Below are 22,632 nucleotides of genomic sequence, written 5' to 3'. Positions count from 1 at the left end.
AAAAGTAGCTGAGAGCTTACATCTTCATACACAAATGGTAGGCAGAGAAGGGTGACTGGGAATGGTGCAGCTTTTGAACCCTGAAAGCTGGCCCCCAGTGACCTGCCTCTTTCAACAAGGCTACACACCTTATCAAACAGTTCTACCAACTGAAGATCAAGTATTTAGACATATAAGCCTATGGGGAGTCATTCTCATTCAAACTACCACACATTTCTCTTTGAGACATTCTCTTCATTCACACAGATTTCCCATAATGAAAAAATACTAACAACTCCTTAGGCAAAATATTCAAATCAGACTCTGCTGTGGACATAGTCTTTCTCGAGTACAACCAAAACCTTCTGGAGAATCTTTGTGTTCCTTGAAATGATTCTGTAATGATTTCACATTTATGGCTCCAAGCTCTGTTAACAAACCTGAGCATTCAAAAGGAAGGCAGTCCACTGAAATGGTCTGTAGTGAGCATGGATGAAGCAGATCCTACATAATAAAAAAAAAAAAAAAAATGTTTTCAAGCAAACTGAACAAATCAGCCTGATTTCCCCAAGTGTTGGTTTCAGATCCAAGCTGTTTTCCTCTTTGTTTCCTTAAAGCAATATATTAGAAACGAGGTGTTTATGTCTTCTTGTCATGCTTAGAAATAGTTGCATCTCCTTATCCAGGTCTCTTGTACGCAGAAAAGAATTGTTACTGTACAAGATTATGCCTCAGGGAACAAGTGACCTTGAATTTTGCAGGTTGAGCAGACAGAATAAGAAGAGCCCAAATGTTAAGCAGAGAGTGTGATCTGTGACCAAAGAATTGAGTTAAATTATTATGCAGGGGTTTGGTTTAAATGGACCAGAAAAAAATTTAAAAATCAATAATTACAATGATAATAGTCACAGAACAGAATGCAGGCACAAAGAAAACAAGTTTAAGTGATTGAATAAAATAAGAATTGACTATATTTGATTTGGATCAATTTTCCTACATACTGAGAGAATCAGTGCTTTAAGATTCTTAGGAGACTTGGCCTTGCCCAAAGAGTACAACTCATCCTTCTTGTATTTTCATATATGATGTGCTGTATTTACAGATCTGTGTCATCACAATGGGGTTTCACACAGCTTATATTTCTCACTCTTGAGTATAGTTTTCAAGCCTGTAATGTCTAGTATGTTCCTCTCTGTATGCTTTGTGCCTCACCAGGGGATACTGGGTGTGGAAATATGAAGTCACTAATATTATGACAAAGATGTTAAGGGTCAATGCACAAATAAAGCTCATGCATCAAAGGAAATAAATGACAGTTTTCTTGAAGCAAAATATGATCATGGCCTAGAAACCCAGATATAGGTTACCTAAATTCTGTGTTCCAAGATAGTTTGGTGGAGGTTTTTTGTTTGTTGGGTTTTTTTTTTTTTAACAGAACAAAGAAAATAGTAAATCAAGGCATCTTTTAAATACATTAGCAGAAATATTAGCTATTTCAAGGAGATCAAGGAAATACCTGTTAAAGGGCTAAGATGCTATCTATCAAATGGCATTTGGTATCCTTAGCTTTGTAGCTGTAGGAGCTAAGTGCCTGTTCATACATTAAAAATGTACCTGACGTTCACACCGATGTTAGTTCACATGCTGAGGAGGGCACCACATCTCTATTAAGAGAAAGAAAGATGGTTCAAGATAATTTGGCTTTGGACTTCTAACATTCCAAATTCTCATCAGTTCATCAGCCTTACAAGAGTGTCACTGTGAGGTGCTGTTCTTTCCAGGAATTGTGTTCACACAAGAAACAAACAAGAAGACATACATCTTGCAGAGGAAACCACATGCATTTTGCTATTTAATATCAGATAAATGTGCACAATCTCTGGTGATGGAAAAACTGTGTCATGATGAAAATATAGGGCCTATAGGGTAGGAACTCTAAAATTTTAAACCTCTCCAAAGGATTCAAAGTTTAAAATCTACCACTACTTAAAAATGAGAAATACAATAATCATCCAGTAATGCATACTTTGCTAGGTTTTGATAACCCTTACTTCAAGACAGCATGTTTTATATAACAACATTTAAGTTTAACTGCTATCTTAAAAATAAAATACACACACAAGAAACTTAAAAACAGAATTTCCAGATCAAACAAATACAGTTTTCTCCCCATATACTTGTCCAGTCTATGAGGGTTTGAGAAATGATGGGCAGGACACAGGCAAATATAGACTCATTCATTTACCGGTTGTTAATAATGGACTAATTTGAGGTGGGGTTAATGCCTTGCAAGCACTGACTTCACAACTATTACCACTAACTTAGGAAATGTGGAATATGCTAGCATATATCCATGAAATTGAAAATCTTGGCAAGAAGAATCAAGACTATTATGAGTCTCCAAGTGAGAGTGTACAGGTTTGCACACATACCTACCACAAAGTGATGTTCACAGCATCACAGAACTCCATATTATCAGTGTTCTAGATCTATTTTCCACTGTCTTATCACTCCACTCTATAAGCAGAATGGCATGTACTGTCTACTTATGATGCAGATGATCTCTGCCTTGATTCACAGACTGGCTTTTTAAACTTTTAATCTGTTTTTTTTTCCTATTATGTACAAGGCTGCCTGCTAGACTTGCTATTTATAGTTATCATATCACCATAAAACATGTTTTCCATTTACTTCAGGACATAGCTGAAAGTCTTCATTATAAATCATGTGAATCACTGTAGGCATAATATACATATACAACTGATTAAATATTCACATGTCAATATATATAATCTTATATGCATGCCTATATATATGCAAATTATTGGCCTCCATAAGTGTGTGAGAGCACACAGACATGTGCATGTGTGTATATGTAGTATATGAACATTATTAGTTCATGTATATATGAAGTTGACATACCCATAAACAGTCTTGTGAAGGCTGGAGACCAATGTCTACTGTCTAGCTCTGTAGGGTTCTATTTTTGAGACAGAGTCTCTTTTATTGGAGACTCCATTCATATCGAGCTCCATGTTTTTGATAAACTGGCTATCCTGAACTCTGGATGTCTCTCCTTCTATATCTCCAAACACTATAGTTATATGAACCCACCCATTTTTTCATGTGGGTGTTCAGGATGTGAACCCATGTCCTCATTCCTGCATAGCAGGCATTTTACCCACTGAGCTAACTATCAAAGTAAAAAACTTGTCCTTTATTATGGGAGAACAGTATAGCTGTGAACTAACAAATGCTTGGAACGTATTCATTCATCAGTAAGTTTTGTTAAAAGTTAAAAATGTGCTTAATTTTAATTTCTGCACCTTTGACTTTTTGGTATCTTCCTTAAACATTTCATATTATAGAAATTTTTGTATTAGTCGAGTTCTTTAGCAAAGCAGAGCCCACAATACCTGGACAGACATCGTCAAAGAAAATTAGAATAAGAGTATTTTACTAGCTGTCTAGGCATACCTTAAGCCAGTCAAGTGGTAACACAAAATCAATAGAAAATCACAGTCATATTGAGAAATAAAGTTGATAAAATGCATGGAGCATCTGCACACTGGTTTTTAGATTTTCCTCAACTGTTACTCACATTCATCTCTCCAGCTGTACCTATTTCCTCTACCCATAAAACTAAATTTGGGCTTGTTTCCTGTTTTTCAATTTGGAAGATTAAGAGCTATGGGTGAGACCATGAAAAGTACTCCAGGTAATGTCCTCAGAATAAACATCTTTTAAGTTATTTCTGCTTCTCCCGGATATATATAAACGTAACTAAGTAAATAAATTTAGAAGTCCTAATTTGGGGGTGGAGAAAGTTCACAGTCTAATATGCAAAAAAATATTTCCAATGATAAAAATTGTTCAAGTTGAAAATGGATGGGAAAAATGTCATATCTGATGTATAAGATAATCTAAAAAGGAATGAGTTGCCTGGGATGGAGAGAAGAGATGACTCTTTGGAAGATACAGGGAATAAACTGATTAACTCTCTCCTAGGGACTCTAATGAAGTTTTGACCAAGGACCACAGGGAATAAAACATGAATGTTGGGGGAATATGAAGCTTACAATGACATGTCTTTGTTTTTCACTTTCTAAAGGAAAGACATTATTTTCCCTCCATCCCTCTGTGCCTCCTGTACTCAAATTCATATTTCTGGTGCAGATTTCCTGTAAGAGGATGTCAGAGAAGAAGAATAAAGAAAAATGTACAGATATTAAAATTAAAAGGTTTCAAATTAGAAGGCCCTCTATGAAATCTTGAGTGGAGTGAGAAAACAAATGGAAAGTGTGTGTGTTGGGGGGGTTGTTTGTTTTTTTGAGCAGTTTCTTTATCAAATGCTTTGAAAAGCAGCATTCCTAATCTCTACACTGAAGTGAACATTTCTGCTAAAGTTGTGAATGCTTTTAACCCTGCTTTCTTTTTATGGATTATTCTTAACCTTATGGGGAGTATAAGCAGGCTTCTATCATCTTCTTTTGACTTTACCTTTTTTTTCTTATTTTTGTATGCAATTGCAATTCATTTCCTGCTCTCCTTTGGAAACTAATTGTAATTATGATTGGTAATGGAAATTCAGAAATCTCTATAAAATTTACAGCCTGAAGGGAAAGAAAAACCTGTGCAAATACTTCACATGCTTCCTTTCTCAGTGGTAAGTACTGGAAGGGTTAAGAGGGCAAATGTCTCCACTTGTGAGGAAACTCCTGCTTTCTAGATCTTCCCTCTCCTACCCATACCCTCACTACCTCCAGCACCTACTCTCTTACATATTACAGAGCTGGCTTCTGAGAGTGTGCTTCATAACTGTCTCACTTATGCAGAGGGTCTAGTCTAGTCCCATGGAGGCTCCACAGCTGTTGGTCAAAAGTTCATGAGTTCCCACTAGCTTGGTTTGGTTGTTCCTGTAGGTTTCCCCATCATAATCTTGATGTCCCTTGCTCATAGAATCCCACTTCCCTCTCTTTGACTGGACTCCTGGAGCTTGGCTTGGTAGCTTGATCTGCTTAAGGGGCCCCCTAGCAGGAGGATCAGGATCCATTCCTGGTCCATGAACTGGCTTTTTGGAGCCCATTACTATGGTGGAACACCTTGTATAGCTTTGATGCAGGGGAAGGGCTTGGACCTGCCTCAACTGAATGTACCAGGCTCTGCTGACTCCCCATGGGAGGCCTTATGGTTTCAGAGGAAAGAATGGGGAGGGGTAAGTTGAGAGGGGAAGTCTGGGGAGGGTGGGAGGAGAGAAGAGAGGGGAATCTATCATTAGTATGTACAATGAATAAATTTTTTAAAGAGAATGTGCTCCATGAACTTCAACCTGTATAGTTTCCTCTTGTTCAGCCTTTTCCATCTATAGCTATCCACATCTACTCCCTCACCTTATAGTGTTGTTTTTCTGGTAAGTGCTCCTCTGAAATGGGATACTAAGTCCTGAGTTATTATTTTTTATGGCACTAGCTGCCCAAGGACTTTGTTCACACTCTTCACTGCCTGGGTGGTGAAACCCAAACCATAATGATCTCCTCTCCCATCTTTGTTCACTTTCTTTGACTCTATCAGGATGAGTCTAAGCACATTTTCAAAGTCCTACAGATCCTTTCAAAAGGATTGCAGCAGACACTTCCTAAGGTCTTTCATTCTTCACTCTTTCTACGAGGAAAAAAAAAAAAAAAAAAAACAACTACCTGTGTCTGAAAAAAAGGATTTTTTTTTCCTCAGCAACAATCTTGCTTAGTTGACAGGTTTCAGAAATTGTACCCATCTCCTTTTCTGTGCACACTACATCCTCTCCTCACACAGAACAGTGTAGCAGGTATGCTAGCATTCAAGAACACTTTCTGTGACCCTTAGAAACCAGCCCATTTTCTGGCTGTGCTTAGTTTAAAATGAAAGAAGACATATTTCATATGGAGTTCCTTATAAACAAATAAAGCTATGTATAGAAGACTGTAAACTCCAGTTGCCTAGACCATAGAAGGGGGAATATTTTCCCTGTGGCTGCATCCTCTAATTAATTTCACCAATGCCCAGAGTAACTCTAGGTCTATGTCTTAAGGAGTGAACAATACGTAAAAATTCTCAATCTTCTTGAGCAAATTGTGTTTTTCTACTTAATTAAAACCCCTATTAAAATGTTTCTAGCTTGTTAAACATCTGTTCTTAACATGTTGAGAGTGACAGCCACAGGGGTCATTATGACGCAGAGCATCAGGCTTGGGTTTGTGCATCATCCCATGAAACTTGGCACTTGGCTTCTGCCTGGGAAGCAAATCAGTTTGTTGTGTTTTACTTTTATACAATAGATGACATGGACCACCTTGTGATGTGTTGGACGGAGCCCTTATCCCTATTAAATCAGTAAAGAATATGGTTTTAAGTGCCATCATTCATCTTAAATGGTACAACCAAGGCCACTGAAAGTATATGCAGGGACTCTTTATAGTAAACACAATATTAGGAATAACTAAAACGTGCCTTTAGTATGAGTGAGTTTCCCCAATAAGTACAATAAATGCTATGAAAATAGAAAACACTTAAATGTTTCAAGTAACATTAAATCGAAGTCTATTATGAGGATAGACACTAATGAAAACTATAGGTGTTACAGCGGAGACATCATGAAAGGAAGCTGATTTCAATCATACTGATGAAGGGAAAACTTAGAGACAGAGCCTCCCCCTATGTCATCTCTTTGTCCAGGATCCCATATCTAATATGAAAGTGGCAGTGTGTTGTCTTTCAGACTTTGCAACACTAAACTGTGTATGTGCTTCTGTGTGATTGGGGGTGGGGAGCATGTGCATGTGCGTGCGTGTACACACGTACACACACACACACACACACACACACACACACACACACACACACACACACACCAGAGAGAGAGAGAGAGCACTTTAGGAGGAGCACTTGCCATATCTAAGTCTGTATTCAGAAAAAGGAAGGATTTCAGATTCCTTTCAGAAAATACCAATGGATGAACTGTTTTGAGGAAAGACTGTTTCCTTTTTGTTAGTTTTTCTTGCTGTTGTTGTTTAAAGTTATTGTAATTTTTACCTTCTAACTATTTTTAAACTTGATTTTTTTCTTACTATCACTTTATTTATCTGCTTACTTTAAAAAGTTCCACTGCAAAGCCCATACTGTTCTTTCTTCTTTCCCAATTTCTTCTTTTATTAAGAATTTTTTTCATTCATTTTACACAGCAATCAAAGATCCCCGTCTTCCCTCTTCCTGTCCTCGCTAGCATCCCTCCTTAAATCTCCCCCACCACCACCCCCATAAGAAGGCAAGGTCTCCCAGGGGGAGGCACATCCAGTAGAGGCAAGTCCATATCCTTCCCCCTGCCTCAAGGCTGCACAAGGTATCCCATTATAGGTAGTAGCTCCAAAAAAGTCCCCTCATGCACCAGAGATTCTTCTTTTACCACCAGGGGGCCTCCCAAGCTGATCAAGCTACACAATTGTCTTACCATGCAGATGACCTAGTCCAGTCCCATGCAGGCTCCACAGCCATTGATCCAACATCCATGAATTCCCACTAGTTTGGTTTGATCATCTCTGCAGGTTTCCCTATCATGATCCTTATGCACTTGGTCATAGAATTCCTCTTCTCTCTCTCCAACTGGACTCCTGGAGCTATGCCAGGTGCTTGGCTGTGGATCTCTGCTTCTGCTTCCATCAGTCTTTGGAGACAAGCCCTGGGGAGGGGAAATAGATGAGATCTCCATGAGTAAACTGGGAGTGAGGGGTGGTCAATGGCGGGTAGGGGATGGAGGATGAGAGCATAAGTGAAGAGGATGGTTGAGCTGGAACAGAAGTGGAGTGAGAAAGTAATGAAAGAGATATCATGATAGAGGGAGATACCATGAGGAAAGAGAGAAACCCAGTGTTAAGGAAGTGGCCAGGAACCCCCAAGGATGACCCCAGCTTGGACTACTAGAAATAATGGAGAGGGTGCCTGAACTGAACTAGCTTACCCCAGTGATCAGATCACTGAATAGCCTGTCATCACCGAGCTTTTTGTCCATACTCTTCTTAAACTCTTGGTTCTCTCCTCTTCCTTACACTCCTGAGTGCTGGGATTGTGGACAACTGCCACCAAAGCCTGTCTAGATCTTGTTAACCAATTAGAAGTTTTACATGCCTATTTTATTTTTCCCATAGCAAATGATTCACTGTAAAAACTCACAAATGTTAGGGTGTTTGGCCATCTGATCACCAGACTAGGTCAGATCAGGCTTTCTCTCGAACAGTTGTGCTGGAACTCTCATCCAATGACTGATGGAAGTGGATGCAGAGATCCTCAGCCAGGCCCCAGGTGGAGCTCCAGGAGAGGAGGGATTGCGAGAGTGTGAATTGTTGAGATCAGATTGGAAAAAGCACAGGGACAAATAGCCAATCGAATGGAAGCACATGAATTATGAACCAAAGGCTGTGGAGCCCCCAGCTGGATCAGGCCCTCTGGATAAGTGAGACAATTGAATAGCTTGAACTATTTGGGAGGCATGCAGGCAGTGGGACCCAGACCTGTCCATAGTGCATGAGCTGGCTGTTTAGAACCATGGGCTTACACAGGGACACTTTGCTCAGCCTGAAAGGAGGGGACTGGACCTGCCTGTACTGAATCCACCAGGTTGAAATGAATCCCCAGGGGAGTCTTGGCCCTGGAGGAAATGGGAATGGAGGTGAGGGAATGGGGGAAGGTGGGGTTGGGGGCAGGAGGGGGGAGGACAGGGGAACCCATGGCTGATGTGTAAAATTAAAACACAAATATAATAATAAAAAAACCCTCACAAATGAAAAACATTTCATATTTGTTAATATACAATATGAGCTACATTGTGGAGTATCTGAATTGAACTGAGCTGAGTGATATATGTGTTATTTCTCATGCTTATGATTTTTTGCTGTGAAAAATCATGAAGCCTGTCCTTAGTATTATCAGGAACACATTTTTCTTAACTATTGTTAGCATGATGCATTTTAAGAGGTTGCTCTAACTCACATCACCTACATAATTAAATTTTCATGTTTTGTTACTGACATCCCCTTGACACTCTCAGCAACCCAATACACCTACACAATATCTGAACCACTATTAACCACTATCGCACTCTCCATGTTGATTTGATCAATTTTTTAGATTCTACATGTAAGTTAATTAGGTAGTAGTTAGCTTTTGTAAAAGCTTGTTTCTCTTAGGTAACATCATCCATGTTTGTTGACACCTATGCAAATGAAGGAAAATTTTGATACTATAAAGCATGAGAAAGATTTAAGGGAAATGGAAGGAGGAAATATTTTCCACTTGCCAAGGAAAACCTTCAGTGTTCCCAACACCATCTCTGCTTTTCCTTTTTATTCTTCTTCCTCTTCTTATTCCTCTTCTTCTTCTTCTTCCTCCTCCTCCTTCTCTTCCTCTTTTTCTCCTCCTCCTTCTACTTCCTTTGAGTAGACTAGAGAGAGAGTTGCCTAGAACCGGTAGTCCTGTTTTCTCAGCCTCCAAAGAGCTGGAATTCGAGGAATGTGCCAGAAATCCCTCTATTCATGAGTCTTGTTTACATGGCTCTTGGATGCAAAGTCAGCTCTCTCCTAAAAACATACACATTAAGCAGTCTTATGGTTTACTGTGTATTCTAAGGGAAGACAGATAAAGAGGTAATAGCCATCTCTAGGTAGTTGGCAGACCCTTCTGGTAGGACAATATTTGCCTTCTTATGTGCATCTCATGGCATCTAACTCAAAGCCAGAGAACTCCATAAAATAAAATATGGGCAAACAGACTCCAAGAACACATCAAAACAATTATCCACCATGATCAAGTAGGCTTCATCCTAGGGATGCAAGGGTGGTTCAACATATGAAAGTCCATCAACGTAATACACCATATAAACGAACTCAAAGAAAAAAAGCCACATGTTCATCCCACTAGATGCAGAAAAGGCATTTGACAAAATCCAACACCCCTTCATGATAATGGTCTTGGAGCGATCAGGAATACAGGAAACATACCTAAACATAATAAAGGCAATTTACAGCAAGCCAATAGCCAACATCAAATTAAATGAAGAGAAACTCAAAGCAATACCACTAAAATCAGGAACAAGGCAAGGCTGTCTCCTCACCCCATACTTATTCAATATAGTACTTGAAGTTCTAGTGAGAGCAATAAGACAACATAAGGAGAGTAAGGGGATACTAATTGAAAAGGAAGAAGTCAAGCTTTCCTTATTTGCAGATGACATGATAGTATACATGAGTGACCCCAAAAATTCAACCAAGGAACTGATACAGCATATAAACACCTTCAGCAACATAGCAGGATACAAAATCAACTCAAAATAAAAATCAGTAGCCCTCCTACATACAATTGACAAACACGCTGAGAAGGAAATCAGAGAAACATCACCCTTTACAATAGCCACAAATGATATAAAATACCTTGGGGTTCCTCTAACTAAGCAAGTGAAGGACCTATATGACCAGAACTTTAAGTCCCTGAAAAAAGAAATTGAAGGAGATGTCAAAAAATGGAAAGATTTCCCATGCTCATGGATAGGCAGGTTAAACATAGTAAAAATGGCAATCTTACCAAAAGCAATCTACAGATTCAATGCAATCCCCATCAAAATACCAACAGACTTCTTCACAGACCTTGAAGGAATAATACTCAACTTCATAGGGAAAAACAAAAAAACCAGGATAGCCAAAAGAATCCTGTACAATAAAACAACCTCTGGAGGTATCATAATCCCTGACCTCAAGCTCAACTATAGAGCAACATTAATAAAAACAGCTTGGTACTGGCATAAAAACCAACATGTGGACCAATGGAATCAAATTGAAGACCCTGGTATTAATCCACACACCTATGAACATGTCATTTTTGACAAAAAAGCCAAATGGAAAAAAGAAAAACATCTTCAACAAATGGTGCTGGCATAACTGGATGTCAATGTGTAGAAGGCTGCAAATAGATCCATATCTTGTCACCATGTACAAAACGTAAGTCCAAGTGGATCAAAGACCTCAACATAAATCCAGTTATTCTGAACCTGATAGAAGAGAAAGTGGGAAGTAGTCTTGAATGCATTGGCATAAGAGATCACTTCCTAAATATAAAACCAGTAGCACAGACACTGAGAGAAACAATCAATCAATCAATGGAACCTCTTGAAACTGAGAAGCTTCTGTAGAGCAAAGGACATGGTCAACAAGACAAAGTGGCAGCCTACAGAATGGGAAAAGATCTTCACCAATACCACATTTGACACAGGACTGATATCCAGAATATATAAAGAACTCAAGAAATTAGACATCAAAATGTCCAACAGTGCAATTAAGAAATGGGCTATAGAGCCAAACAGAGAATTCTCAACAGAGGAAGCTCAAATGGCTGAAAAACATTTAAGGAATTGCTCAACATCCCTAATCATCAGGGAAATGCAAATCAAAATGATGTTGGTATACCACATTACACTTGTCAGAATGGCTAAAGACAGCTTATGCTGGAGAGGATGTGGAGCAAGGGGAACTCTCCTCCACTGCTGGTGGGAATGCAAGCTTGTACAGCCACTTTGGAAATCAATATCGCGCTTCCTTAGAAAATTGGGAATCCATCTCCCCCAAGATCCAGCTATACCACCCTCAGGCATATACCCAAGGAATGCTCAATCATACCACAAGGGCATCTGCTTAGCTATGTTCATATCAGCATTGTTTATAATAGCCAGAACCTGGAGACAACCTTGATGCCCTTCAACTGAAGAATGGATAAATAAAATGTGGTGCATATACACAATGGAGTACTACTCAGCAAAGAAAAACAATGATGTCATGAGACTTGCAGGCAAATGGATGGATCTAGAAAAAATTATCCTGAGTGAGGTAACCCAGACTCAGAAAGACAAACATGATATGTATTCATTCATAGTAGGATACTAGATGTAAAACAAAGATGACTAGACTGCTACTCACAACTCCAGGGAGGATACCTAGAAAACGGGACCCTAAGAAAGACACAGGTATTGCCCAATGAAAGAGAAATGGATGAGATCTACATGAGCAACATGGATGTGAGCAGGGGTAATGAAAGGCAAGGTTTGAGGGAAAGATATCTTAGGAGAATGGGAGATCCCAGCTGAATCAAGAAGAGAGAGGGAGAACAAGGAATAAGAGACCATGATAAATGAAGACTACATGGGAATAGGAAGAAGCAAAGTGCTAGAGAGGTCTCTAGAAATCCACAAAGATACTTAATTGTCATGCTAGAAATCTCATCCAATGACTGAGGGAAGTAGATGCAGAGATCCAAAGCCGGGCCCCAGGTGGAGCTCCAGAAGGGATTATATGAGGGAGAATTGTTGAGACAAAGATTGGAAAAAGCACAGGGACAAATAGCCAAAGTAATGGAAACACATGAAATATGAACCAATAGCTGAGGGGGCCTCAACTGGATCAGGCCTTCTGGATAAGTGAGACAGTTGATTAGATTTAATTGTTTGGGAGGTCCCAGGGCAGTGGGACCGGGGCTTATGCAAGGACCCTTTGTTCAGCCCTGGAGGAGGGGACTGGACCTGCCTGGACTGAATCTACCAGGCTGATTTGCATCCCCAGGGGAGTCCTTGCCCTGGAGGAGATGGGAATGGGGGGTGGGCTAGGGGCTTCAAAGCAGGGGTGGGAGGAGGGAGGATGGGGGAATCTGTGGCTGATATGTAAAAATAAATTAAATTATAAAAAAAGTTGAAAAAAAGATAAAACTTCAGTATTCCAAAGAATGTACTCATCATACTGTTAACCATGTTTTTGGTCTCAAAATCAAGTCAAAATGTTAATTGTTTATTTTTCTCAGGATGTTTCTGTAGAATATACTGACTAATTCAAGGTAATTTGAAGTCAAATCTTGTATAGAAATAGCTGGTTTATATTATAAGTATATGTTTTCTGGACTAACATTTGGCACTGGACAAACAATTGATGGGCTCTCCCCTGGGGAGGACCACCTCTCCTGCTCCCAGCTTTCGTCAGTTGCCTACAGCTATTTGTGTAGTGGTGAGGCCTTGTGGGCTTTCCCCTTCCACATTGGCATGTCCACTGTTGTCCTTACTCAGTTCATCTTTTAGGCAGTAATGTTAGTGAGACTTTATGGTTATAGCTTTGCATTACTAGGAGACAAAAATCACAGCAAACTCTCTGTTACTGTGGCTTTTACATTTTTTTTTGCCTCCTCTTCCACAATGTTCTTTGAGCTTTTAGGTGTGTGAGTATTTTGTAGATATACCAGCATTATTATTGTTGTTATTTGTAGACATGTGTAGACTATCTGTATTAACAACTAATATTATATAGACTAAGCAGGCTATATGTTGTGGTTATTCTTTAATTTAAAAAATAAAGAAGTTATTTATGGCACTGAAAGTACTTGACAACCAGTAAAAATAATATAAATATACCATATTCAGAACAATCTCTGTTCTCTTTCTAAAAGTAACAGGAAAACATATCTTTTTTGGTAGATGTATTTGATAATGTATTTGGTCTCTGTGTAAAGCTTTCTAAACATAGATAATCACACTGTGTGGCAGAGGGCATACTTGCCATTCTATGCATTAGATAAATGCAATATTTAGAGTCACCACTGCAAAGGAGGAATAAGCTACATCACCTTAGTTTTCCATGTAGATGTTGGCAGGATATAACTGCCCCATAACCCAGTAGGCATAAATAGTCTATTACACCACTGGGTCAGTCAATTTTTCATTTCCTACCGTCTAGACAGTCAGTCTAAACACAACTTTGAGGCTTCCACAGGGCATAACGCCTCCCCTCGACTCCCTAAGACTTCTTAAAATCCTTGCTATCACTAAGCCATCACATTCTCAGTTTATTACCTTCCTATGCCATAGTTTATGTCTAGAAAACACAATGTGGATTTTCTTGGAAGGGAAAAAATGAAAACGAGGCAAAGTCATTCTTTAGCCTCTAAAATCAGTGAGGTTTTAACGACCAATCCCCTACTCTCAGACAGTCCTTTTGGTGGCTTTTAACTGTGCTCAGCAGTCAGGCTGAGCAGGGTTTAGAAGGAAGTACTGTGTATTCACAAAACGTGCAGTCGCAAAATGTTTCCTGAAAAGGAAATCCACAGCATTAGGAGGACTGCTCTTTGAAGACAATATCATATTCAATTTACTGAAACAATGAGTCACGTGACTTTTCAATAAAAGTTGAATGAAATAAAACTTGTGTTCACTTTTGATATATAGGTAGCAGTGAATCTGAGTCGGTTTATGGTCAAAGCATTAGGCTTAGGTTAAGGAAATACATAAATCCCACAGAATGAATCACCCAATTCAAGTAAGGATTCTAAGAGGTGCCTTAGATGAGAATATAACTTAGCAAACTATAGAAACTAACTTGAATCGAAAGTCAGAGGAAGACAATGGTTCAGGAAGAACACAGATCTCAGGTAAAGAACACTGTCCAGAATCACTCATGGTAGACCAGGAAATGGATAAACATGAGATCAGGTAGCCTGATACCACAATGTCTTCCAATGATGCACTGAAGATGAAATACATTTTGTTTTGTGCTCTCCATAGGAAACTATGAGTATTTTGTTTCTTTCATGGTCCAGGCTGGCTTCAAGCATCCTGGAGAGCCAAGGATGGCCTAGAACTTTTAATCCTCCAGCCGTTCCCTCACAAATGCTGGGACAGTAGGCATGTAGTACTATGCTTGATTCATGAAATATTGAGGATCCAGTGCATATCATGCATACCAGGCAAGCACCTTACAAAAGGAGCTTTTGTAAAATCAATATGTTTGCACAGATTTTTCCCTTGAAGTTTTATAAATTCCTTTGATATGTTAAGAAAATGTTTAATTTTTTTTAAAAGGTGGTAAAGGTGGGAAAGAATGCCATATATAAAAGCCAAAATTATTTTTTATTTGTAAGTGATTCATCCATTTTGTTAAAATTTAAAGCTTATGACCTTATGATCTGGTGATCGGGTGGTTGAACATCCTAACTGTCATGATAGAACCCTCATCCAGTGACTGATGGAAGCAGATACAGAGACCCATGGTCAGGCCCCAGGTGGAGCTCCAGGAGTTCAATTGGCAAGAGAGAGAGAGAGACAGAGAGACAGAGAGAGAGACAGAGACAGAGACAGACAGAGAGACAGAGACAGACAGAGAGACAGAGACAGAGACAGACAGAGAGACAGAGACAGAGACAGAGAGAGAGAGACAGAGACAGAGACAGAGAGAGAGAGAGAGAGAGAGGAGGGATTGCATGAGCGAGAGATGTTGAGACCATGATTGGAAAAAGCACAGGAACAAATAGCCAAACTAGTGGAAATACATGAAATATGAACCAATAGTTGAGAAGCCTCTATGAACTGGATCAGGCCCTCTGGATAAGTGAAACAATTAGCTTGAACTGTTTAGGAGGCCCCCAGGCAGTGGACTAGGACCTGTCCTTGGTGCATGAGCTGGCTTTTTGGAGCCTGGGGCCTATGCTGGGACTGCTCAGCCTGGGTGAAGGGAAGAGGGGAGTGTACCTGCCTCAACTGAATCTACCAGGCTGAGCTGAATCCCCAGGGGAGTCTTTGCCCTGGAGGAGGTGGGAATGGGGGAGGATTGGGGGGAGGGCAGAGGAGGAGAGAGGAGGGAGGACAGGGGAATCCGTGGCTGATATGTAAAATTAAATTAATTATAAAATTTTAAAAATGGTAAAAAAAATTAAAGCTTATAAATAAATCTTAATTATTTAAGGAAGAGAATTAGAAATGTAGACACATGGAAGCAAAAGGGAAACAATGCCCTGGCCAGCGGGGTTTCAAGGGGGTGACCCACCTGTGGGAGCAAATGAGAGACATAGAACATGAAGGATGACAGTAAGACAGGATTCTGATCAAGCTGCAGGTTTTATTTTTCTCCGCAAGGCTTATATAGCATAGGAGGGGAAGGGGCAGGAAGGAGGGGAGGGGGAGGGACGTGGAAGGCATGCAGAACATGGGAGACATGCAGATTGTGCTACTGCAAAATGTCTGCTGAGGTCACTGGTCAGGGGCCATTTGTTCTGTTGCTAGGCTATGTGACCATGGAATACTCTTTACATTTGGTCGTCATGGCACCTGACTGTGGGATGTTCTCTTATCTTTGGGGGCCTCTGGTTAGTAAACGGGTGTTACTGCTCTGGGAAAGGGCAGTGGGCTTATGTCTTGTTCTCTGGCCTAGCTAGTACTTTCCATGGTTCATGTTTGGTTCCTGACATCTTGGTCCCTAACAAAACAGCACCATCAATGAAGCTGGTAAATAGTGAAGTGTGTTTCTCCATGTGAAATCAGGACAAAGCGTGTTTCTGACTTTAAATGTCTACAACATAGTGACCCCTTTAAGCCCTGCATAGATTTAAGTATAATTCCCTACAGACTTATTTTTTTCAGAAGCTGAAGCATTCTGATAATGCTTTAATTTCATATCAAATTCTTTCTCATTAAAATAGAAACACAACAGTCTATGTTTAAAAAAATATTGAACACAGCTCAGCAATTAAGAGAACTGGATATTCTCCCAGAGGACTGAGTCTCAATTCCCAGCACTGACAAGGAACTCATAACCATTTGAAATTCCAGTCCTAGGTGATTTCCCCTCTTCTGGACTCCATGGGCACCAGACACACACATCGTATACATGTACGCATGCAGGGAAAACACTTAATCACATAAAAAAGTAAATATTAATAAATTGATATGAAATCAGATTAACTTGACTCAAAGATTTTTTTTCTTGTAAATATACTTACACTTGGCTTTGTATTCATTCACATTTTGTTGGCATTTAATTCGTTAATCTGCACAATTTATATTCATAATATATACAAGTATAGCAGCTAAAAGCTACCATCTTACCATTAATTTTCTGTATGTTTGTTTGCCTCTTGCTCCATTTTGTTTTTGGATTATTTGCATTTCTACATTTTGTTTTTCAATTGTTTGTATGGCATTTGAAATTTCAGTTAATGTATGCATTTGGTGTATGAGCTGTGCTTATGTTAAATTTGTGTTTGGGTGGTCCAAGAAGAAAAAAAAAAAATGTGTTTGGAATACAGAACAGAAAATTTTCATTTATAGTGTTGAAAGTTTAAAGTATGCTTATCAATATGGCTGTTTATGATTTCATAATATACATATATTGCCTAAAGTTATTAAGCTATAGATTTTAAAACATTTTTCATAAACTTCCTTCCTAAAAAGTACAGAATGGGGAGCATTGGGCAGCTAGTACCAGGCACATAGAAGTATAAAATCATTGTATAGGAGAAAACTGAGCCAAGACAGTATCATGTCCAGTGCAACAGTGACCAAATTATTTACCATGTAGTATTCTGGATCTATACCTCTGTCTAGGAATTGAATAGTATCCTTGTTTTAAAATTCAAGCTAAATATTTGAGAAGTCCTGAATCATTTCTGAGACGTTAGTGCTCTAGTCATATTAATCAAACATACTACTTAAAATGAAACAAGTGACAAAAATTTCACATTTAAAAGGAATAAAGTAGAATAGGTAGTTACAGTGTACAGAGACATGGCAGGAGGGGATAGGACAGGGATGGGGGGCTCAAATGGGAAGAACAAAGATGAGAGATGTGGAGCACAAAGAAGGGAAGACGGGGGACAGCTGAAACTAAGGATCATTTGAGGGGTCATCTGGAAACCTAATAAAGTAGAAGCTTCCTGAAATATATCCATATTTGAAGGAAATGTAAATATAGTTGTCAGATAATGAGGGAGATGGGGGGGATTAAAACCCAAAGCCATAACTTTGAGTATCCCAAGTGTATCTTCTGATAACTCGAGAATTATCTGTTCTACCTTCCACTTAGCTTTTCTCTGTGGAGCCTTAGAACACAGGATTCCAAACACTTTTCCATGCAGACCCAAAGAGCAAATATTTTAGCAATCATATCATAGATTTCTCCCTGTCCCTCCCTCTTCCCCTCCCCTCCTTCCAGCCCTTCTCTTCCACCGCTCCCCCACGTGTGTGTGTGTGTGAAACAATGCAGACAAGGTTTCATTATATACGCCAATATACAATGTAAATTGTAAAATAAGCAAGACTGACCTCAAACGTGCCTTCCATCTCTGGCACAAATGTTATGGTGGCAACCAACCACTGTGTAATTGGATTTAAAGTCTTCCCTGAAAGACAGATCTCATGACTTGACTCATACCACTAACTGAACCAAAAACTGTGGCTGTCTAGACTACAGACCTTAGAGATATATCTATGGTAATAAACTATCTCCTAAGTTCTTACCATTATACACATAAAATAGTGAATAATAAGAAAATGCAGGGTGCTTATCCCTAAATGGGACAACTATATAATAATCCCTCTTAATGCTCCAGAAACACTGTAGTAGCAGAGGAGGCAGAAAAAACAATAAAACTAAGATCTAGAACTAATTTATGTGTGGTATAAAACTGTATTTGTCCAACATGACAGAGCTGTCACACCCTGGAATGCTTGGTCACCAGCTTCTGAGACTTTTGTAGTCTGACATGGAAACTTGAGGAACTAGCTGAATAAAGTAGGTCACTGAGAGTTTCCTTGGTCATGGCCCTTTCTTTTCCATCACTTTCTGTCAACCAGCAGGTTAGCAACCTGTGTCATATGCTCCTATTGCCATGATACTCTCTTTGTCCTGGGCCCACAAACAAGAGACTAAAGTAATAAAAATGGAATACTGTAAAACATGAACCCCAAAAACTTATCTTCTCTTATGTTTCTTTCATAAAGCTTTTGCCCAAGTGAAATGAAAGTCCCTAGTACATGTTACTTTTAGTAACAAATGAAAATTATTATCAACTAATAAATGTATAATTGAACATTGAATTGAGAATAATAAATGATCCATTTATATGGTGTCCTAGCCAAAGTTGCATAAACTATACTTAATACTGAAGAAAACTCAGAGAAATTCAAGTTGAAAAACATTGTAGAAGAGAGGAAACACCAAATACATAGGAAACTGGCCAGTTATGTTTTAAGAAACAGGGAGTTATGGAAGTAAAAAAAAATGCCTAAAAATGCTTCCAAACCAAAGATGACCAACAAAATAATACAGCTCTCTGCTGTGCTGGAGTCTGATTTCCAACCTTCCTGTGGTAACTTGTTACCATAGAAACCACTGGTGGAACTTAAGTTGGATTTGAAGATTAAATATAGTAATGAATCAATATAAATTGTATTTATTTGAGTAATTCTATTGTGCTTAAATGGATTATTCTAGGACACTTGGAACATCACCCCAGCAGTCACTTCCAAGAGATCCAGAAATCAATTATTTTTTTCTTTGTGCAGATATATGTGCACATATGTATGCATGGTTTTATGTGTTAGGGTCACATGTATGTGCATATATTTACTGGTCCAAGGTTAATGTGTTTTCCTCAATTGCTTCTGCACCTTATTTATTTGTTTGTTTGTTTGTTTGTTTGTTTGTTTGTTTATATGAGGTAAGTTCTCTTATTGAACCACGAGCTTATAAATTCAACAAATCTGGATACCCAGAGTGTTCTGCAGAGTTTGTCTTTGTCTACCTCATGCTAAAATTATAAGTGGGCCATCACACCCACCTTCTTTTCATGGATTCTGGAGATTCAAAGGCTGGTCCCACTTGAATGACAAGAACTTCCCTACTGGTCTTCAGTCTTCCCAAATCAATTTTTTTTTTAATCATACACTTTTCTTGGACATATTGCACTGATTCAAATTATAGAAATAAAGTGATGATTTGCTTTAGATACTAAAGGAACCTGACCTTGAGCAAAACATATGCACTATTTTTTATTTTAAAATTCCAAATAAAAGTCTATTTTGACTTAATAATTATCCCTTAGGTCAGTCACTGAATTAGATATTTTATTGATATACTCTTAATCCATGAAGCAATTTTAAAATCATGCAAAGAGTAGTGTAAAATTTGGGACAATTTATGTATTTTAGAGTTAATGATCATGACATCCTAGTGAAAAGTCACTCATGTCTTGTTCTAATTTGAACATGGAAATAATGTTCAGAGAATAGTTAATCAAAGCCACATGCAGAGTAGGAGAGCCTGAGCTGAAGCCCAAATGTTATAGAGTATACCCAGTAGATTACAATTGACCTAGTGACAGATATGTACACTGGAACATTCATTCTTTCAATGAAGCAACCAATTTGTTCATAATTGTGTTAGTAGAAAACAAATCTTGAAACTATAGCATTGTTATTCTTATTTAACTAGAGATATTAGTTTCATAATAACTTCTTTTTTATTATATTTGTGTTTTAATTTTACATATCAGCCATGGGTTCCCCTGTCCTCCCGTCCCAACCCCAACCTTCCCCCTATCTCCTCCCCTCCATTCCCATCTCCTCCAGGGCCAAGACTCCCCTGGGGATTCATTTAAACCTGGTGGATTCAGTACAGGCAGGTCCAGTCCCCTCCTTCCAGGCTGAGCAAAGTGTCTCTGTGTAAGCCCAAGGTTCCAAACAGCCAGCTCATGCACTAAGGACAGGTCCAGGTCCCACTGCCTGGGTGCCTCCCAAACAGTTCAAGCTATTCAGTTGTCTCACTTATCCAGAGGGCTTGATTCAGTTGGGAGCTCCACAGCTCTTGGTTCATAATTCATGTGTTTCCATTAGTTTGGCTATTTGTCTCTGTGCTTTTCCAATCCTGGTCTCAACAATTCACACTCTTACAGTCCCTCCTCTTTCTCGACAATTGGACTCCTGGAGCTCCACATGGGGCCTGGCTGAGGATCTCTGCATCCACTTCGATCAGTTATTGGATGAGAGTTCCAGCATGACAGTTAGGGTGTTTGACCATCTGATCACCAGACTAGGTCAGTTCAGGCTAACCCTCGACCATTGCCAGTAGTCTACAGTGGATGTATCATTATGGATTTCTGGGGACCTCTCCAGCACTTTGCTTCTTCCTGTTCTCATATGGTCTTCATTTATCATGGTCTGTTATCCCTTGTTCTCCCTTTCTATTCTTGATCCAGCTGGGATCTCCTGCTCCCCTAAGCTTTCTTTCCCTCAAAACTTGTCCTTCATTACTCCCACTGTCGTCCAGGTTGTTCATGTAGAATGAATCCATTTCTGTCATTGGGTGATCCCTGTGTCTCTATTAGGGTTCTGTTTTTTAGGTAGCCTCCCTGGAGTTGTGTAGCAGTCTAGTCATCTTTGTTTTATATCTAGTATCCTCCTATGAGTGAGTACATACCATGTTTGTCTTTCTGATAACTTCTAACAAAAGAAAGAGAAATTGCAGAGAAAATGTGACTAGAATAAATATGGTTGGAATTTAAATACATGTGGATAAAAGAGTTGGTGTTATAAAACCCCAGACTGTTTGCGTGAAGTATGTGCCATTCCAGAGAAGGTGCAAATGTTAAGACAATTACAGGGTTCATGGTTGAAGGAAGGCATGAAGAAGATATTTTCTAAGTGTAATGAAATTATTCTCTGTGATTCTGTATTGGTGGCTGTGTCATAATATATTTGTGCCAACCCACAGGCTGTGTGGTAGAAGAATCATCTCTGACACAAACTGTAGCATCTATGTAGTAAGGTATCCATATAGATTCATTATCTGTAACACATGTGGCACTTCCCTGAAAGGTACAAATATTTGGCAGGCTGTATACATAACCCTGTGACCCAGCAGGCCTTATGAAGCAGCTCTGCATTTTATGTTTAATCTCAAAGCTTTTCTGAAAACAAAAAACTCCCTCCACTCCCGTGTGTGTGTGTGTGTGTGTGTGTGTGTGTGTTTATGTGTTTATGTGTTAGGGTGTTGTTTAAAAGTTTCCTCTCATATTGAAACATTCTGTGCTATAGGAAAGCTCCTTAAACAGGAAGCCAAAGAGCTCAAATATCTGGAGGAAGTCTCTGAAAATGACTAGATTCACCAAGTCCTTCCCTGCCAGAGTAAGCAATAAAAAGCGAGAGTCACTCTTACATGAACCAAGCTGCAAAGAAGACTCTGAGACCAGATCAGCTTCCTGAAAGAAGCAGAACCAGCAGGGCTGCCTAAAACAAGTTTATACCAAAGTCACCTAGAAAGGACATTCTCCAACCGTCTGACCTGAATTCAGACTGCAGTTTGCACCTGGTTCCCAGCTTTTGTGAGCTTTTGCTAGTGCTAGGGTAGGCTCTGGTGATATGACTGCCTGTGAGTCATTTTTGCTGCTGTAAATAACATTCACCCTTATTTCCATACATAACTCCAATAAGCCTCATTGGTTTAACAAAGTGGACTTTGATGATATTCATACTTTGGTATGTCATGAACTCCCAAACTAAGATGAGAGGACATGTGCATAGCATCTCCCCAAGAGAAGTTTTCCCAACTCACCCACCACTCAGACTCCTAAATTATGATAATTTGCCCAGTATCTGAAGTTACTTGTTAAGCTCTACAAATGCTGAAAGCATTTCTAGACAACTAAAGAGATCAAACAACTTCCTGGGGCAGTCAGTAACACAGGATCATACCATGAGTAACAGAAGACACTATGGAGGTAAACAAGTGGTCTTGTGCTATGTCTATGGCTCAGTGGTAAAGCAGTCACCTAGCA

This window comes from Onychomys torridus, chromosome 13, assembly GCF_903995425.1.
Source record: "Onychomys torridus chromosome 13, mOncTor1.1, whole genome shotgun sequence".
Classification (NCBI taxonomy): domain Eukaryota; kingdom Metazoa; phylum Chordata; class Mammalia; order Rodentia; family Cricetidae; genus Onychomys; species Onychomys torridus.
This window is presented reverse-complemented; position numbering follows the sequence as displayed.